Source organism: Schistocerca nitens, chromosome 4 (genome assembly GCF_023898315.1).
Source record: "Schistocerca nitens isolate TAMUIC-IGC-003100 chromosome 4, iqSchNite1.1, whole genome shotgun sequence".
NCBI lineage: Eukaryota > Metazoa > Arthropoda > Insecta > Orthoptera > Acrididae > Schistocerca > Schistocerca nitens.
The window spans coordinates 226,602,591-226,622,855 of record NC_064617.1 but is presented as its reverse complement, the minus strand read 5'-3'; positions in this window follow the sequence as shown (position 1 = coordinate 226,622,855).

Sequence of the window (20,265 nt, the reverse complement as noted above, 5' to 3'; positions counted from 1 at the left end):
GTGACACCCTTTATTTCCTGTTGGCGACGTATGACTTGAACCATTTTGCAGCACTGCCCATGACACCATAGAATTCTAATTTATTTAAAAGGATGTTGTGGTTCACACAATCAAATGCCTTTGACAAATCACAGAAAATACCTGCTGATTGTAATTTGTTATTTAATGAATTAAGTACATTTTCTCTGTAGGTGTTAACAGCCTTCTCGGTATCAGAACCCTTCAGAAATCCAAATTGTGTTCTTGATAATATGTTATTTGTGGTCAGATGGTTGAGAAGCTGCCTGTACATTACTTTTTCTAAAAGTTTTGAGAATGCTGGCAAAAGTGAAATCGGTCTGTAGTTTGATGGTATTCTTTATCCCCTTTCTTGAATAGAGGCTTAACATCTGCATATTTTAGCCAGTCAGGAAATGTCCCAGTTATAATTGACTGGTTACACAAGTAACTTAGAATTTTACTGAACTCACAAGAACATGCCTTAATTAACATTGTTGATATTTCATCGTAACCACTAGAATGCTTTGCTTTTAAAGATTTTATTATGGAAGTTATTTCTTTTGGTGAAGTGAGTAACATATTCATGTACCTGAAGCTATTTGTAAAGGCTAGTTTCAGATATTCAAGGGCATTATTTACTGATCCTGACAATCCCATTCTATCAGTAATGGATATAAAGTTCTTGTTAAATAGATTTGCACACTATGCCCATCGGTTACTAATGTGTCATCTACCCTTAATGCTATTTGCTCCCGTTCCTTTCTGGTTCTATCAGTCTCCTCCTTCACTATATCCCATATTGTTTTTATTTTGTTCCCTGACATTGCTATCTTAGTGCATTTGTTTAGATGTCTGAATTATTTTTTTTTAATATTTTACAGTATTCCTTGCATTTAGCTAAATCATCAGCATTGCAACTATTCTTGGTTGACAGATACATTTTCCTTTTTGTCTTACAGGAAATTCTTATTCCTTGTGTAATCCATGGTTTTATTATAGACTTCTGTTTAATTTGAGTAATTTTTAGAGGAAAACAGTTTTCAAACAAGGTAATGACATTGTTCATGAATGTGTTATTTTTTCGTTCATGACATGGGCACTATAAACAAGCTTCCAGTTGATATCTTTGAGCAGTTTTCTAAAACTCTCAATTTTTGGTTGATTGACTACTCTTATGTACGCAGATTTAGCAGTCTTGATAATCTGCTTAGAATTTACATCTAAAACAAGGAGCTCCATGTCATGATCTGACAGTCCATTTATTACAGGTTTTATGTTATGATTTTGTTACTTCGATTTGTCCATAAAAATGTTATCAACGGCTGTCCTTGAGGATTTAGTGATCCTAGTTGGAAAGTTTATGGTGTGAGTTAGATTGAAAGACAACATTACTAACTGCAGTAAATGTTTACTGGAAGATTACATTAGAAAATCTGTATTAAAGTCACCAGCAATCAAAATTTCTTTGTTTCTTCCTGTTAAATAACCCAAAAGAGCTTCTAGATGATTTATGAATAGATTATAATTTCCTGCAGGCGCTCGGTAAATAGTTGCTATTATATAGGATCTGTTATGGAACTCTGCTTCTGTTGCACATGCTTCTAGATGCTGCTCTAAACAGAATTTATTAATGTCAATGTTCTTGAATGTATGGCAGTTTTTACTAAATTTGGCAACTCCTCCTCCATCCATATCTACTCTGCAGAAGTAGGAAGCTAGCTTAAATCCTGAAATGTCTAACATATCTATACCAGTGGTCACTTGATGTTCAGAGAGGCAGATTATGTCAATTTGGTGAGATGAATTCATTTCATCAATACAAATGATACACATGGCAATAGCATATCACATGGCAGTGGGAGCCATTACACTGCATACAAGCGTATACTAATTGTGCAGTGCACAAACATAACTGGTCCTGTCAAGTTAATGTATAACGACTTCCTGTCAGAGAACAGAAACAATGAATACCTCGATATGCGGTGCTTTTGGTGCTGGGTGTGTCTGATAACCAAGCTACTGCTACCACTAATGCATATTTTGTGCTGTGCCGTAAAAGGCGCTGTCGAAATAAAAATGTTTTTGTTGCCTGGGACAATATCTTTGGGAAATAGGTAATTTTCGTCTACACATAAAGAAAAAATGCCATACAAGGACTAGACATACTCCACAGAGGAAGCAATTCCTGCACCCATTCACCAGTCATCTCAGTAAAGTACCCACGATATTGAAAGGCAGTTCCAGATATCACAAAGGCTGCTTGTTGAATTGTGTAAGTAGGCTGTTTATGTGTTTGTATGTTGGCAGCGCTATGTAGCGCTCTGCATTAATAACTCTGACAGCACTGTGAGCACTCTGTAAGAGACTCTGTGGCTGGTCAGACTAGCAGTTGGAGGTGAACAGGCAGCAGTGATGGAAGTTGGGTGTGAGTAGCCAGCAGTGATGGAGGTTTGAAGTGTTAGTGTGAGTGGACGATCTGGACGTGTGTCCTTCATGGAAATGTAATTTGTAAATGATTATATAATTTTTGAAACTGGATGTCACACACGATTATATAATTTTTTAACTGATTGTCACATTATTAAGGTAAATACATTGTTTGATCTGCAACAAAATCTTTCCTTTGCTAACCACATGCCTATTAGTAGTTAGAGCCTTCAGTAATTAGAATCTTTTATTTAGCTGGTTGTTTTAGTGCTTGCGGCATTGCTGTAGTTCTTGTGATGAAGATTTTTGTGAAGTAAGTGACTTCTGATATGTATGGGTTATTGTTAGGATATCTTCTATTTCAGGGCCATTCTTTTGTATTAATTATTTGAAGTCAGACTATCAAATTTAAAGCAGTCAGATCGAGTTATCCTTGAGTATTGTGGTGATTAATGAAAAGGAAAGTTTGAGTTCTGTTTCTCAGGGCAAATTCTGTAGGTCAGTGTTGAAATGATAAAATAGCAAAGAGACAGTATAGTCAATTTCACTCAGCAGTTTAAAAGTATTAAGCACTCAGCAGTTTAAGTAAAATCTTAATTAAGAAGTTTCATCATCTCAGTTATTTCAGTCTAAGTAAATAAAATCATTTTTATTAAGTTTCATCTGGCGACCCTTAGCCGAGGATATCTCACTGGACTCTTCTGATTTTTCTTGTAGTTTGAATAATTAGTGCTAGATTAGAAATTATTTATTGCTCGTTTCTAGCATGTAATTGTATATAGAGAATTTCCCTTATAGTTTTAGTTTCTCATTGTTGTACTGTATTGTAATAAGCAAAGCAGTTGTGGCATGCATGTCGATTTGCATTAAGTATCTCGCAGTCTCTTTTGCAATTAATTGGATATTTATTATTTTCAGTGTTATTTTAGTGAGTCTTCTTATTTTTTTCAAGTTCTTTTTGGTGTGTTATCATGTAAAGTAGTGTGACAATCATGGCGTGTGGAAAGCATAAACTAGGCTGCAAAGCAATTTGAGAAATTGCAGTGAAGACGAGAGTAGCGTGTTACCATCACCTTGTAACGAATTGACAAATGTTTAAGACAGTAATTTGATAATTGTGTATAGGGACATAGACCAGGCAGTAAATAACGGTGTAGAAATGGAAACAATCAGTGAACAGAGAAGTACTGCCGATCGATCGGTCGGTAATTGTTCGCCTCAGGAATGCGAAATTACAGAACAAATTCTTGCAAATTCCATAGATTTGGGTTTTGCGATATTACCCAATTCTGAATTTACTCAAGACACATTTTTTGTTTTCCGATATATAAGTATTTCCAGTGTGGATACACTGCTGAAAAGCGCAGTGGAACATGTTTCAGTCACCCATGCATTTTTATTGCTACTACTTCAAAAAGTTAATCAAATGAACCAGGAGCTTCAAAAATTTAACACGACCGAACTACCACTTGAATTAACACATGAAGATTTAACTGCTGAGACATCCGAAATCGAATCGAAACATCAGAAAGTTTCTGAAGATGTAAAAACGCAAATTTCTGAGCATTTGCTCACGTCCATAGGTTTAACCTTAAAATACCCTACACGTGCCTCCTGGGTGGTGCTAATTGAGTAACAGTGATTACAGGCAGCCAGACTATCCAAAGGATATCCTGGCAATGACATATCAACTGAATAGCAGAAACAGTTCTTTTCAGAGCTCATAAACAAGAAACATTGGACCAACTATCAGACTCCTTCAACTGAATATCGAAATCATTAGCAGGGCAAAGTGTGACTAACTGTCAAAGTTTTTGCTGGACAACAATATCGATGTCGTCGTCATTCAGGAAACTCGTGTTTCCAGCGAAGAAATATTCCGAAGCCGAGGTCAAATTCCTGGATATTCTGCACTTGGTGCAACTTACCACGAGGTGTATGGAATTGCTACATATGTCCGTAACAACATAAACGAACCTTCACTGATTTCTCCAAGTGTGGAGGCAGATACACATACAGTTGTCATACAATCGCATGGCATTACTATTACAAATGTTTACAAACTACCCAAAACAACATGGCCTGATTGTGTCCTACACACAGCAGAACATTCTGCAATTTACATAGGAGACTTCAATAGTCACCACGAACTTTGGAAGTACTCTCAAAATGATGAAAATGGGAGCATGCTTGCAGACTGGGTCTAAGAGAATAATCTTCATCTAGTGTTTGATGCCAAAGATCAAGGCGCTTTCAGGTCAGCTGCTTGGGACAAGGATTCAAATCCTGACTTATGCTTTGTTAGCTGCAACGAAACTGGCTTTCCCATCAACACCACAAGGAAAGTAATAGATGCCTTTCCTCAAAGCCAACACAGACCTGTAATAATACAAATTGGCTGCACGGTTCCTGTCATACGATCAACTCCGCATGCTCGATGGAATTTTCAGAAAGCTGACTGGATGAAGTATTCAACGGAACTGGATAAGACCATTCGATGGATACCTCCATCACATAATAACTATCAATGCTTCATTGGTGCAGTAACAGCAACAGCTAAAAAGTGTATGCCAAGAAGATACCGAAAAGAATATGTTCCAGGATGGAATGATGAAAGTGAAACACTGTACCAACACTTCCAGCAAAGTGGTGACCCAGAGATAGCTATGGAACTATTGTCCAGCTTGTACATGTCTCGGAGGCAGAAATGGGCAGGAACAGTCGAAAATATGGAGTTTACCCACTCGAGTAGGAAAGCATGGAGTCTTCTGAGAAAACTGGCAGGAAGTGCACCAGCAGGCAGAAAAAATTCCGAAGTAACACCAAACCAAATTGCTTCCCACATCATTACTACCTCAAGAGTACCTCCTGAGAAGAAACATACGAGACATATCAGACGCCGGCCGGGGTGGCCGAGCGGTTCTAGGCGCTACAGTATGGAACCGCGCGACTGCTACGGTCGCAGGTTCAAATCCTGCCTCGGGCATGGATGTGCTTGGTGTCCTTAGGTTAGTTAGGTTTAAGTAGTTCAAAGTTCTACGGGACTGATGACCTTAGAAGTTAAGTCCCATAGTGCTCAGAACCATTGGAACCATTTTTGAACATATCCGACGACAGCTTCGTGACCTGAAAAAGAAGGCACCTCCCTCATCTGAGTATACCCATCCCTTCACAACTTCAGACATTGAGTCTGGACTGAAGGACCTCAAACCTCTTAAGGCACCTGGAGTCGGTGGTATCCATCCAGAATTCCTGATCCATATGGGAGGAAAAGCTAAGAAATGGCTGGCAGAATTCTTCACTGACATCCTGCTGACTGGTCAACTTCCATCGGAGTTTAAAAAGGCGAAGATAATATCATCAGCTCTGAAACCTGGCAAACCCAGCAACAAGGTAGAAAACTATCGCCCCATTTCCCTACTCAGCTGCTGCTACAAGCTTTTTTAAAGGCTAATATATAACAGAATAAGTAGCGCTATCTTAGAGAATGTTCCAGTTGATCAGGCAGGCTTCAGACCAGGGCGTAATTGCTGCGACCAAGTATTGTCTCTCACATCCTTCATAGAGTCAGGATACAAAATGAAGCAGAAAACATCTAACTGCCGCCTTCGACACTGTGTGGAGGGAAGGCCTTATCTACAAAGTTCTCCGCATCATACCCTGCAGAACAATGTCTCGACTGATTAACAGCATGCTAAGTGATCGGAAGTTCCAGGTAATCAGTGGAAGCAACATAAGTAAGGAGAGGAAGCTGAACAACGGATTGCCTCAAGGGTCAGTTCTCTCACCCTTACTGTTCAACCTATATCTATCTGATCTACCTGACACTTCGTCCAGAAAATACTGCTATGCTGATGACTTGGCTCTAGCCGTAAAACACCAGGAAATGAAGACAACAGAAGAGATTCTGGCCAATGACCTGTCTGCATTAGATAATTACTTCAAAATCTGGAGACTCCAACCCAGTGTGAGTAAAACAGAAGTGTGTTGCTTCCATCTAAATAACCAGTTGGCGAATGTAAAACTGGAAGTAAGTTTCAGAGGCAGAATTCTTCGTCATAATTGGAACCCAAAATATCTTGGTGTAATCCTGGATCGTACACTATGCTTCAAACAACACCATCTTAACTTAGCTCAAAAGCTGAGGACTCGAAACAACATCCTCCATAAGCTATGTGGAACTACCTGGGGATCTTCAGCAACCACCCTGCGATCTTCAGCTCTGGGCTTGGTGTACTCAAGTGCTGAGTATTGTGCACCCGTTTGGATGAACAGTCATCATACAAGGCTTGTTGATACCCAGCTGAATACGACAATGCACATAATATCTGGCGCAATCAGATCTACTCCAGTTTATTGGCTTCCACTGTTAACCGGTATAATGCCTCCTGATCTACACAGATGTACTGCCCTTATGAGAGAATTCTACAAGATCTCCAGGAATTCTAACCTACCCATGCATAGCGACCTGCCACTTTTAAATCGCAAGAGACTGAAATTACGCCATCCAACTCTGTGTGTTGCTGCTGACATGGTTGCTAAGAATTTCAAACCTCTTGAAGAATGGAAAGGTCGGTGGGAAGCAGTGACAGATGTGCACCTGCATAACATCTTCTCAGGTGCTAAACTTCCAAGTGGATTCGACTTACCACGCAAGACCTGGACTACTCTCAACAGAATCCGTACCGGCCATGCCCGATGCAGGGATGCTCTCTTTAAGCAGAAGAAGCTGCCTGATCCAGCTTGTGACTGCAGGGCTCCATACCAGACTGTTCACCATATTGTCAGTGAATGCAGGATTCGAACCTATCGCGGCGCCAAAGAAGACTTCCTGCTGGAAACTCCAGATGCAGTGCGCTGGATTGAAGGACTGGATATTCAGTTGTGCCAATATGTACATCTTTATAGGTAATTTAATTTCATGATATGTCTGTATTAGCCATACGCTAAATAAATAAATGTGAGCATTTTCATCCCATCTTTTCGCAACATGAAGACACATTACAGAATCATGAAGCAGCCATAAAAGAACTGCAGATTATTGTTCACGAAAATCACGACGCCTTGCAAGCTAAAACTGACTCAGTTGCATCTACCGATACGCTTACGCAACCTGTAAAAGATCAGGAAAACTTAATGGACATAGTAGATAAGAGTAGAACACAAATGGACACACTGAAACTTGGTTCAGAAAAACACACAGAGGAAATGAGCACATTATCAGAAAAAGTAGTCCAACTTTTGGATCAGCTAACTAATTTATCTATGAATGTAGATGATGATCTGAATAATACAAAACCGGTAGCCTTTAATGACACAGAAGAGTATGAGCAAATTAGGGAATTCAAACAAAATCAGAATCAAATTCATACGCAACACAAAAGAGAAATGCAGGAAGTGCAAGATCAGTTGGCGCCGTGATACAAGAGTTACATATTTCAGAGGATACTCCCGTTCAGACACGGGAAGAGGGCTTTAGAAATACAGAAGCGTCACAAAGTAATAACACTGGGTATTTTGGAGATCTTGAAAGAAGTCGGCAAGGTGCAGCGAGCTTTGAGAAGGAACCGTCGACACGATGCAAGAATGACAGATTTGTGACTCGTCATGATGACTTTCACTATAAGCTCTTCATCACAATGCATAAATTCAGAGCATTCGAGAATTCTAGTAATAATACACATCCACAGGCTTGATTTCATTAAATTTCTTATTGCTTTCCTCCTAATTGGTTATTAAAGTACAAAAAAAATTAACAAAAGATTACATCACATCACATTTCTCGTGTAAAAACATTTATTGAGAAAAAATTTGCTTTCTGACTCAGTCTTTGCCATTAAACTTTTCACTTCACGTTACTATTACGCTTTGTCACATTTTGCATGCAGCGATGTTTTGAAGTTAACTATCCAGTCGAGAATCTATGGAACACATTAAGAAAATGATTTTACGAGTTTACTTCTATAGGGAACAGACGACACAGTCTCATTGTGTGTACATTTTGCTTGTTAGTTGCACGATTACGTCACGTCTATAAAGTCCACAGTCTTGGAACATATATTGCTAACGAGGTTTTACTGCAACAGTTTGGTTTACTTGAAAACACATTTTTTATTTAAAGTTCTTTCTGAGAGGTTACAGTCGACACAGTATTTGGTTTGTTTGACAGCTACATGATTATACTGCGACGCTACTAATGAGTGACACAATCTTCATTATTGCTTTTGCAATGTGTCTATTTTATGTCTGCACAGTTTTTCTACATCTTCTGAAAAGTAAAATATGTTTTGGTAATGACTTTTGTGGACAGCTACAATGAGATAGGTGTTTTTCGTAACACAACAATATGTTAGAGCATAGTACTTTCAAGGTCATGGCAATAGACGTAATAACTACGACATTTATACGCATAGCACTTTACTTTTGTATAGGAGAAGGTCAGTACATTGACTTCTGGAGAACTTTGCTTGTAGACGATGAGAACTACGACACTTGGCACATTTTTACCGTTAGCCAATGTTAGAATTTACCTTACACCAAAAAGCATAGTTTAGTTCTACATGAAATGCATTTGAGTGATTACCTTTTGGATTTGGAACATTTTTAGAAATAATTTTGAACTACTATGATACCGAGAAGATTTTCGGTGATACATTTCATTCGGCAGTATTAATCTGTAACATCTGAGGTATAACCCTCGTGGGGGTACGCCTACTTTTTGTACCATGCATGTGGCAAACGCAAGGAGCCCTAGCTAATATGGGATTTGCTTATATAATTTTACACATTGGTACCATATTTCTCTAACGCACAATTACACAGCTATCTGGTCATTTTAATGAGAGAAACGAACATTTACTACGTCAGTGACACATACCTATGTAATTACACACTTCGATTACTTCACATTTATGAAATTGTACTTTGTCTGTCCTTTGTAAACTGTTCATATATTTTCGAAACCTTTGTGATACTGTGAGAGACTGGAATGATGTATTTTTATGGGATAATTATTTTTGAAGTAAGTTTAAAGTAGATGACACTACTGAAATGAGCAGAGAATTTATTTTGGAGGTTTTGCGATAACTGAAAAAAGCTATGACGATTTTGAGATTGGATTGATCTGTTATGATGATATTATTACAATGACGGTGTGTATTATGATGTTGAGATACGGTTATGATCAATGAGATGACGCTATATGAGGAATTTGATTATGCTATGTATTTATTATGATGAAATATTGAAGCAGTATCGACGTATATGTATATGAATAATGAGTAGTGGTTAGGGACTCTGGTTTGTGAAAAAAATGTTGGAAACCAAGAATCGTACTTTAAGAGTTATGAAAGGTAAGTATATATGTGAATGTGAGTACCAGAATGCCGACAGAAAACTTTTGGACATTGTTTTATGGGAACAAATGTCGAAATAAGAAGAAAGATCTGTGGGAAAATGAAGTTTTAATTGGAAATAAAGTACCACAAGTACTGCAGTACTAAATGTTACACTGAAAACAAACCTTGTCCTCTCCTTTTGTGTTACTCTTCTGTGAATTTATGTGCAACCTTGGTGTGTCTGTGTTCTTCCTGTCTCCGTGTGTTTACTTGATAAGATAAATTTGGTAGAATTTTTTTCTTCAAATACTAAGCTGCATTCACTATGATGAGGAATATTGTTATCCTCAAATCTAACATTTTTTTATTTTGAGAAGTTGTTTCAACATTATTTATTCTGTTATGTTTTCTTTTAATGCTCATGTATCAAGTTAATATTTCAAAGGATATTCTCATTTTTCATTTATTTACTTTGAAACGTCCCCTTAGAAAAATTTATGAGTTACTGTTTTGATAAACCTCTTACATTATTTGATCTTCAAATAGCTGAGCAGAACTGAATGTGCTGAGACATTCCTCTCTTTACTTATTCTGATCAACACTAAACTGACCCACAATATTTTTAGTGCAACGCAATCTGACTTTCAATAATCTCTACAAAAGAATGGCCCTGACTAACAATAACCTATACCTTCCATGAATCACTTACCTCACAAAAATCTTTGTTACTCGAACTACTGCAATACAGTGAGCACCAATACTGCCAGCTAAATAAAAGATTCTAACTACTGAAGGCACTAACTACTGATAGGCATAGTTAGCAAATGAAAGATTTCGATAGAAACAAACAATGTATTTACCTTAATAGTGTTCAAAAGTCATAATATATATATCAGTACATGACATCCAGTCTTACAAATTTACTGTTTCTGATGGACACACGTCCAGATCATCTGCTCTCAAAACTCCACCATTTCTCTCCCCACATCCACCACTGCTGGTGGCTCACCTCCAACTGCACAACACTATGCGCTGTTAACAGCCAACTGCCCAACACTACAATAGCAAATTCCAACAATGCAAACCAGCCACAGATTTCACACAGCACAGCCAGTGATTTTCATACAGAGCACTACATGGCGTTACCAACAAAAAAACCTAAACAGCCTACTTTCATAGCCCCCATGCTCCCCACAAAAAATTTTACAAATTGTTTTGGGCAGTGGACAATACAGATTTGAAAATATTTTTCATAAGTACAATAAGAAAGAAATCAAATGCAGATACTTATTGATACAATGTTGGTCAAAAGCTAAAATTTTCTCACAGTCCTTAAAGACAGTCCTGATAATTCATCACAGTAAAATCGCAGTGTTTTTCTCAATGTATTATCAGTAAAGGAAAATGCACATGGAGGTAGTGGATTTCCATGCAGTCATGAAGTAGTAGTATTGTCCTTCCAACAGGAAGACAGTGCTGACTCTTGACATGCAGACAGGTTATGGGCCACAACAGAGCAAACCCACAGCAGATTCAGTCGAAATTTTGAAGAATATTGGTAGATAGGTCATCACAGAGCAGACCCACTGTAGTCCTAGTAGAGATTATGGTATTGGTGGGCCACCAGAGGTGCAGACCCACTGCAGTCCTTGTAGAAATAGTGGTATTGGTGAGTCATAAAGGTGTAGACCCAATGTAGACCCAGCAGCCATTTGTTGCGACTGTGCAGGTGCACAATCACCATCGAAGAATCTTGTGGACAATATAGCAAGTCCATAAACCACCACTTGGGCACTCACAAAGTTTTTGGAATTGTCCTTAGAACCAACAATGCTGTTAACTAGTCCCTTGCTGAATTATTAACATATGTGCAAACAATAAAAGTCCCAACTTCTCACATACTGTGCATATACTATGACCAACAGAAATGTGTGCAGTGAAACGAATGCTTACGAGTTACTTAATTTGATGAACCGGTGACCATTACAATTTTATAACATGAGAATACAATTACAAAGGTACAGAAAACATCATTAAAGAACATAATAGTACATATAACATTTATAGTAATACAGGCTTTACAAAAGAATAGAAATAAACTTATACATCGGTGTTACAGGAATTATTACATAAGTAAATACATAAAAGATCAGAATAGCTTTCGAAAATAATGTCTAAACATCTTTACAAAGTAAATAACATATTATTAATGCAATTTATATTTGAGGATAACAGTATTACTCATCATAGTGCATGTAGCTTAGTATTAGAAAAGTTCTACAACATAAATCTTATTAGCTAAACACACAAAGACAGGAAAAACACAAATACACATAGTGGAATAACACAAAAGGAAAGGACAGGGTTCGTTTTCAGTGTAACATTTGGTACTGCAGTGCAACCCAAAACTTCATTCCATAGATCTTTCCTGCAAACAAAAATCCTATCTAACCCTGTTGTCCCTAAACCCTACTGTTTTGTTCATTTGCTCTTTTAAAATAAATATTTCTCATTGTACAATACTCATTTTTGTCCAAATCTTTTTCATATAACTTCTCAATGCATTCTTTCCCTATTCTTCATAGTTAGTTTCTTATACAGTATGCCCCCTCTTAAGCTAACTTAAATCTACTGAGCTCAGACATATATACTAAGGGACGAGGCAATGCAGCAACACACAACAAATTAACACAAACAGCAATGATAAAAAAATGCAAATTGGCAAAGCAAGCAGCAGTATATCTAAATTAGCAAAGCAAATGCAACATTACAACTAATATGAGCCAATGTGCAGCAACAAGAAAAATAGATCAGTAGCAAAACTGGCTTAACAGAGTAATACAAAGTGAAATTGAGTAGCACTTTGCCTGGTAAACAGCAGCAGCAAGTGCTATAACTTATACCTAAATATGACAAAGCTCAAGCAGAAAAAATAGTACACTAAAGACAACAATGCATACAAGGAAAATGTCTATTCACATCTTCATGTCTATGTAATTACAGTGGTGCACCACAAATCATGTACGCAGTTACTGCCATTAGTCCCTTCTTATTGTTCTTTCCTTTCCAAGTGCTCATTTTTCGAAGAATGTGGATCATAAAATTTTTATTTACTAGATCTGATGACAGAAAGTGTTCACATTAGCAAATGCATTTAATTTTATTTTATATAACCAATGCTGCAAGACAGCTGGAAACCAGATATCAAATGAAATAAGCAACTATGTAAAGCAAAGCTCCACAGTATAATCATATGTTTCCAAGTAATAGTGTGTCATATTTGCGATGCTTTCTACAAAGGAATGTCAATAGCGAGGTTAATGGCCTCTTTTTTCTCCACCTAATGGCTTTTTCTCCAGGCGGCTGGTGCAGCTGGCTGCTCACAATGCATTATGTCAAGGTCACTTGGCTTTCTTACCGAAATATTTACGACAGCAGTTTGCACTACAGTGACAGTCTAATATAAAAATTTCACAGGTCGAGAATTTGCGTTACAAATGTGTAGAAACAAAAGCCTATAAATATAACAATGTCCAAAAAATTTTCGCCGTCATTGTCATACATTCATGCATGTACACACATTTCATAACTCTTAAAGTACGATTCTTGTTTCCAACATCCGTTTTCACAAATCTGAGACCCTAACCACTACTCATTATTCCTTACCTTATTACACATACTCATATTCGCCGACACTGCTTCAATATTTCATCATAATAAATTCCTCATATAGCATCAGTTTATTGATCATAAACATACCTCAACAGCATAATACATATCGTCTTCATAATAATATCAGAACTTCTCAGTCAAATCTCAAAATCGTCAAAGCTTCCTCCAATAATTTCAAAACCTAAAAAAAATTCTCTGTTCATTTCAATAATGTTATCTACATCAAACGTACTTTAAAAATTATAATCCCATACCAAATACATCATTCAAAGCTCTCATAGTATCACAATGGTTCCAAAAAATATGAACAGTTGACAAAGTACAGAAAAAATACAATTTCATAAGTGTGAAGCTATCCAACTGTGTAATTGCGTAAACATGTGTCACTGATGTAGTAAAAAAATTTTTTTTGTTTCTCTATCAAATAATCAGATAGCTGTGTAATTCTGTGTTAGAGAAATATGGTACCGATTTGTAAAGTTGTATAAGCAAATACCATATTAGCTAGGGCTCCTTGTGTTTGTCACACACATGGTACACAAAGTAAGGATGTACCCCCCTGAAGATTAATGCAATTATACCCTCAGGTGCTACAGATTACAGCAATCGAATGAAATGTATCACCAAAAAATTTTTTGTATCTTTGTAATACAAAAATCTTTAAAAATAAATGTTGTTGTTGTTGTTGTTGTTGTTGTTGTTGTTGTTGTGGTCTTCAGTCCTGAGCCTGGTTTGATGCAGCTCTCCATGCTACTTTATCCTGTGCAAGCTTCTTCATCTCCCAGTAACTACTGCAACCTACATCCTTCTGAATCTGCTTAGTGTATTCATCTCTTGGTCTCCCTCTACGATTTTTACCCTCCACGCTGCCCTCCAGTACTAAATTTGTGATCCATTGATGCCTCAGAACATGACCTACCAACCGATCCCTTCTTCTAGTCAAGTTGTGCCACAAACTTCTCTTCTCCCCAATCCTATTCAATACCTCGTCATTAGTATTCTCTTCTTGTCCAAAGTATTTATCGCCCACATTTCACTTCCGTACATGGCTATACTCCATACAAATACTTTCAGAAACGACTTCCTGACACTTAAATGTATACTCGATGTTAAATAAATTTCTCTTCTTCAGAAATGCCTTCCTTGCCATTGCCAGTCTACATTTTATATCCTCTCTACTTCGACCATCATCAGTTATTTTGCTCCCCAAATAGCAAAACTCCTTTACTACTTTAAGTGTCTCATTTCCTAATCTGATTCCCTCAGCATCACCCGACTTAATTCGACTACATTCCATTATCCTCGTTTTGCTTTTGTTGATGTACATCTTATATCCTACTTTCAAGACACTATCCATTCCGTTCAACTGCTCTTCCAAGTCCGTTGCTGTCTCTGACAGAATTACAATGTCTTCTCCATGGATATAATACCAACTCCGAATTTTTCTTTTGTTTCCTTTACTGCTTGCTCAACATACAGATTGAAAAACATTGGGGGGAGGCTACAACCCTGTCTCACTCCCTTCCCAACCACTGCTTCCCTTTCATGCCCCTCGACTCTTATAACTGCCATCTGGTTTCTGTACAAATTGTAAATAACCTTTCGCTCCCTGTATTTTACCTCTGCCACCTTCAGAATTTGAAAGAGAGTAATCCGGTCAACATTGTCAAAAGTTTTCTCTATGTCTACAAATGCTAGAAACATAGGTTTGCCTTTCCTTAATCTAGCTTCTAAGATAAGTCTTAGGGTCAGTATTGCCTCACGTGTTCCAATATTTCTACGGAATCCAAACTGATCTTCCCTGAGGTCGGTTTCTACTAGTTTTCCATTCGTCTGTAAAGAACTCGCATTAGTATTTTGTAACTGTGACTTCTTAAACTGATAGTTCGATAATTTTCACATCTGTCAGCACCTGCTTTCTTTGGGATTGGAATTATTATATTCTTCTTGAAGTCTGAGAGAATTTCGCCTGTCTCATATATCTTGCTCACCAGATGGTAGAGTTTTGTCAGGACTGGCTCTCCCAAGGCTGTCAGTAGTCCTAATGGAATGTTGTCTACGCCCGGGGCCTTGTTTCGATTCAGGTCTTTCAGTGCTCTGTCACACTCTTCACACAGTATCTTATCTCCCATTTCATCTTCATCTACATCCTCTTCCATTTCCATAATATTGTCCTCAAGTACATCGCCCTTGTATAGACACTCTATATACTCCTTTCACCTTTCTACTTTCCCTTCTTTGCTTAGAACTGGGTTTCCATCTGAGCTCTTGATATTCATACAGGTGGTTCTCTTTTCTCCAAAGGTCTCTTTAATTTTCCTGAAGGCAGTATCTATCTTACCCCTAGTGAGATAAGCCTCTACATCCTTACATTTGTCCTCTAGCTATCCCTGCTTAGCCATTTTGCACTTCCTGTCGATCTCACTTTTGAGACGTTTGTATTCCTATTTGCCTGCTTCATTTACTGCATTTTTATGTTTTCTCCTTTCATCAATTAAATTCAATATTTCTTCTGTTACCCAAGGATTTCTACCAGCCCTCGTCTTTCTACCACCTTGATACCTCTGGTGCCTTCACTACTTCATCCCTCAAAGCTACCCATTCTTATTCTACTGTGTTTCTTTCCCCCATTCCTGTCAATTGTTCCCTTATGCTCTCCCTGAAACTCTGTACAACCTCTGATTTAGTCAGTTCATCCAAGTCCCATTGTAACACTACTCCTTAAAGCCTGTACTATAGTAAGCTGACGGGCCTCACCTTAAGAGAAAGGATTTTTGTATAGACATTGAACGCATGTACCTGAATGGATGCAAATCAGACTTACACCCACTCAGTAATAACAATGATACGTCAATCAAGTCCGAAATGCAACTACATATCAGGACGGACAAGAAACAACACAGAAGACGTTACCAATTTCTTAATAATACGGTCGCCAGCCTAATTAGGCATTAACTGAGTTTCTTCCCTGTACAAGTTGATGTACGTTCAAGCATAACAACACGTAGTAACACTGCATAATATGGTAAATTTTAGAACCAGAAAATCTACTGAACTCATAATTTCTCTTTCTGTACCAATATGGATAAACCATAAATAAACAACATTACACTATAATGTTTACTACGAAACTTCGTACTGTCTATTGATCTGATTAAAATCGGGCATAGGTTACCCTAGAAATAGTACTTTCGAAACACACACACAATGTCAATTTTGATAAATGTAAAACACTGATAAATTTTGGTTTTTTGTATTGGCTTTTACTTTGCTGGTCTAATCAGTTTAGAACACTTCAGAATTCAAATGAATAAGAAAGAGGGGGGGGGACCCTGAAACTGTTACGATCACTGTATTAAAACAATTAATTTATTAAAATAATTAAGCACTCAAAATTTCCACTATATGAGTTACTACTCATTTTAGCTTATTTCCTGCTCATTTAATTACCATTATATCTGCCTCAAAATAATTAAACTTCATTACTAAACCAATTTCAAAATTATCTTCCCACTTTGTCAGACCTTTGTTATTTACCTATAGATTCATTAACAAAACAGTTCTTTAAACATCATTCTAACATAGCTAGGTCTGCAAGTAATTATTATTAACATAAAATCTTCATCTCGGGACACTCGGATTGCACAACATGTGGAAAGGACCATGTCTAGGTTTGTTGTGAGGATAATTAATTGATAGGACAGTTCTGGTAATATTTAAGTTGTTATTGAACAGTATGGAACAAAAGTAACACTGGTCCACACGAGTACAGTACTAAAAGTTTCAACCTGTTCGTATCGAAGCGGCGGTCGGCAGGCGGCGAGCTGGCGAGGCACAGGCACACATACAATCACAGCAATGGTTCTTGATGTATCGGCACTTTGCTTCTTCTTAGCGTCGCAATTCTTTTCCATTTAGTGCCTATGGAATTTTGCCATGCTGTATAGGTGTCGGGACAGCACATCCGAGGCTCAATGAAACTATGTCTTCCAGGAGAGCCTCCTCGATCCAGAACGTGTGGCTCAGACCAATGCCCAACTCCGACTACTACTGCTGAGCCCGTTATGCCGTGCAGCGCCCGTGTGTATTTTCCCGCGCTTGCCTGCCATCCACCTTTTACCGCTCCCCTACAGACAGGGTATTCACCAGAGGTTTTGCATTCTACATATCCCAATACATTGCCTATGTATGGACCAGACGCACAATTACAACTTTAACATCTTACAACAGATTCAACGTTTCTTACATTTCAATTCTGTTATAACATTGCTTGAAATTTGACATAAATATTAATATTTACATTCAAAGTTGTTTATAGTTTCCTTAACATAATGACATCAAAAGAAAAGAAATGAAATCAGAACATCGATTACACTAATTTATCAAAAATCAGAAGAAAAAAAATTATGATATGTACCATAGGACAACGTTGTTGCTGTTACACATGCCGCTGTTTCCAGTAAATTTCACTAAGTGCAGATTTGATGGGAACACTAAATTTTATATTTATACAATGGTTCTGAATCTTTGTGTGAAAGTCCCATCAAAAATTTTATACCACAAACTTCCTTTCACTCACATTATTTAGGTCTATACTTTTTAACATATGAAGAACATTTACCTATCGTTTGCTTAAGTGCCTTTGGCACAGTCCAACCTCCTATCACAACATTATTTAAATAGCAAATTACTTATCATTATTAAATTTCTCAGAGAAATAAAAAATCAAAGTCTGGAACACAAACATTTAGCTACAAAAGCAAATACAAATACCTATAGACACAATAAGACAATTTGTTGCTGCTTGCATTGAATGGCAGTCCATTTCCTTACTTACTAATAAACAATAATATTCAGAAAATTTACTGCACATATTTGCTGCCTATTATTCAGATTTGGGCAGTCCATTTCGCATCTTTTTATCACATCTCCCTTACCACACTTACAGTTCTCCTTTGACTATTTATCTGCCCTCCTTGGTGTATGGCAGTCCCTTATATTATGACTCATATACTGCCCACTTTGGTTTTCGGCAGTCCCATCTTTTATCTGGCTTACAGCATTTCCTTTTTTTTCTTTTCAACCCTTTTCTCCATACCTCTTTACATTTATAGTACATTTGGTAATCTGAAACTCACACAAGTACATTAGCTCACTGATATTGGTATAAATTCATTTACAAAGATTTGTTACATTTGGAATAAAATAGTTTCAGCATAAGATACAGCACATTTACTGCAAATTGCTTTCTGAGTGTACTTAGGTCACTCACTCCTAGGAACATACAGTTTCAGGTCCACAAGATTTCTTACACCTAAAGGTCTTTTGGATTTTGGGTAGATCAGGTAGTAAGCATTATCGTGTGGAATGTTCTGTATTATATATGGTCCATTATAAATATATTTAAATTTGGAAATTTCATGGTTCAGTTCACTAGACTTTTCGTGGGTTTTTAAAAGAACATAATCCCCAATTTTAAATTTTGAAACTTTCAGATTTTTATCATGTCGTTTAGATCTAGATTCAGCTTTTTGCTTTGCCCTTTTTCTGACTAATTCTTTCTTTTGATTCAACCCCATGCTTGTACAAGGCGGAAACTCTAGTTTTTCCTCAATTAAACTTTTACTTCTGCTGCCTAACAAAATTTCTTCCAGTGGGAACCCAGTAGATTCATGATGTACTGTGTTCATGACATTCTCAAAGTCCGATATAAATCTGCCCCAGACTCTAATTCATGCCCCTTCCTGTTTTTTCCACAACGCACCTTGGTTGACTGTGACATCGTCCCAAGATACGTTCCTGACCTGTGAACCATTTATATCTGGGGGCTTTCTAGTTTTCTGAAGTTCAAAGTCTTTACTTACTTGAACTCTTTGCAACAATAACACTGAGTCGTCCGGTGGCTCCTTTTTTCTGTGTTCAGTCTCAACATCTGGATTTTGTTTTGAAACTTCATCATCGGTAGGTACAATATCGCAATTAACTGTATTCCTATTACTTTCACTAGTACCGAAATACTCGTCTTCTGAACTATCGTCCGAATCCGACCATTCTGGATCGCTTTCAGGTTCTAACATAAAAGCTTTTCTGAGACAGGCACTAAGTTCTTCCTCTGCATCTTCATCAGGCTTTGATTTTAACTCAGTATCTTCTTTTGGCAAAACAGCCTCATTATCGGCTTTACTCACATCCACTGTTACTTCATATTTAGTGTAATCCTCGTGGACTTCAATTACTTTTAGGTAATTACCTGCCCCTTCCCCACGGTGCCTTTCGGTAGCAGCGTGTACTGTTGGCGGATCGTTAACAGAAGTTACTTCCTCTTCAATGCTTAGGATTTCATCCTCCAATACCTTCCTATCTTTAATCATTGTCCTATTGGCAGCACGCGTACTTTGCGCGGCGCTATTTACTCTCTCCTCTTCAAATTTGGGCCAAGTCACCTCATCGACGTCCCTACTATTTCCTTTTCCACTAATTAACCTCCTTGCCTCATACTCCTTCTTAAAATCTTCCCACTCACACTGCTTGAGGCCCTTGTACAGATCGTCCATCTGCACACGCCAATCAGTTACTTCTGCTAATTCATTCTCGCCATTTACTTCATTGCTAACACAGCTAACAACACCTCTCTGTGTACCCACAGTTTCATACATATAATATTTCCTTCGCCACGGAATTACCACTCGTATTCACCAGCTCTTACGGCAATGTTCGTACCTAATGCTGCCGCATTGCTAGCGGCTTCTCTCTGAACAGCTGTTCTGCTAGGCTGGGCCGTTGACCTCTGATGCTCCACTCGCCTGTTAACATGTAGCACTCTGCGCAG